Raw genomic sequence first — 1,865 nt, 5'->3', positions numbered from 1 at the left:
AAAAGGGTTATTTGTCTCCCTGCAGTCTAACTTCATGAGTTCTTCGTATATTTAGAATATAAGCCCTCTATCAATTGTAGGATTGGTAAAGATCTTGTCTCAATCTGTTGGTGGCGGTTTTGTCCTAACAACAATGTCCTTTGCCTTTCAGAAGTTTTGTAGTTATATGAGATCCCATTTATTGATTCTTGATCTTAGAGCATACGGCATTGGTATTTTATTCAGGAAATTTTCTCCAGTGCACATGTGTTCGAGATTCTTCCCCACTTTTTCTTCTATTAGTTTGAGTGTATGTAGTTTGATGTGGAGGTCCTATATCCACTTGGACTTAAGCTTTGTACAGGGTGATAAGCATGGATCGATCTGCATTCTTCTACATGTTGACCTCCAGTTGAACCAGCACCATTTGCTGAAAATGCTATCTTTTTTTTTTTCCCTTGGATGGTTTTCGCTCCTTTTCAAAAACCAAGTGACCATAGGTTCATGGGTTCATTTCTGGGACTTCAATTCTATTGCACTGGTCTATCTGTCTGTTTCTGTACCAATACCATGCAGTTTTTATCACTATTGCTCTGTAATACTGCTTGAGTTCAGGGATAGTGATTCCCCTGGAAGTCCTTTTATTGATGAGGATAGTTTTAGCTATCCTGGTTTTTTTTGTTATTCCAGATGAATTTGCAAATTGTTCTTTCTAACTCTATGAAGAAATATGTTGAAATTTTGATGGGGATTGCATTGAATCTGTAGATCTCTTTTGGTGAAATGGCCATTTTTACTATATTAATCCTGCCAATCAATGAGTATGAGAAATGTTTCCATGTTCTGAAATCTTCTCCAGAGACTTGAAGTTCTTGTCATACAGATCATTCACTTGCTTGGTTAAAGTCACATTGAGGTATATATATATATATATATATATATATATATATATATATATATATATATATATATATGGGACTAATATGAAGGGTGTTCTTTCCTGAATTTCTTTCTCGGCATTTTTCTCTTTTGTGTAGAAGAAGGCTTCTGATTTATTTGATTTAATTTTATACCCAGACACTTTGCTGAAGGTGTTTATCATGTTTAGTAGTTCTCTGGTGGAACTTTTGGGATCCCTTAAATATACTATCATAAGACTTCTCTCTTTCCAATATGTATCACTTTGATCTCGTTTTGTTGTCTGATTGCTCTGTCTAGGACTTTAAGAACTATATTGAATAAGTAGGGTGAGAAGGGGCAGTCTTGTCCAGTCTCTGATTTTAGTGGGATTGCTTCAAGTTTCTCTCCATTTAGTTTAGTTTTAGCTACTGATTTGCTGTGTATAGCTTTTACTATGTTTAGGGATGGGCCTTGAATTCCTGTTCTTTCTAGGTCTTTTGTCCTGAAGGGATATTGAATTTTGTCAAATTATTTCTCAGCATCTAATGAAATGATCATGTGGTTTTTATTTTTCAGTTTGTTTATATTGGATTAAGTTGATGATTTTCTGTATATTAAATCATTCCAGCATACCTGGAATGAAACCTACTTGATCATGATGGATGATTGTTTTGATGTGCTCTTGCATTTGGTTTGCAAGAATTTTATTGAGTATTTTTGCGTCAATATTCATAAGGGAAATTGGTCTGAAGTTCTCTTTCTTTGTTGGGTCTTTGTGTGTTTAGGTATAAGAGTAATTGTGGCTTCATAGAAGGAATTCAGTAGTGCTCCATCTATTTCAATTTTGTGGAATAGTTTGGATAGTATTGGTATGAGGTTTTCTATGAAGGTCTAATAGAATCTGACCTGAACACATCTGGACCTGGGCTCATTTTTGGTTGGGAGACTTTAATTACTGTCTATGTTCTTAGCAGTTATGGGGTTGT

The sequence above is a fragment of the Rattus rattus genome, chromosome 4, assembly GCF_011064425.1.
Source record: "Rattus rattus isolate New Zealand chromosome 4, Rrattus_CSIRO_v1, whole genome shotgun sequence".
Taxonomy (NCBI): domain Eukaryota; kingdom Metazoa; phylum Chordata; class Mammalia; order Rodentia; family Muridae; genus Rattus; species Rattus rattus.
The sequence above is the reverse complement of the archived record's forward strand: the minus strand, read 5'-3'. Positions refer to the sequence as shown.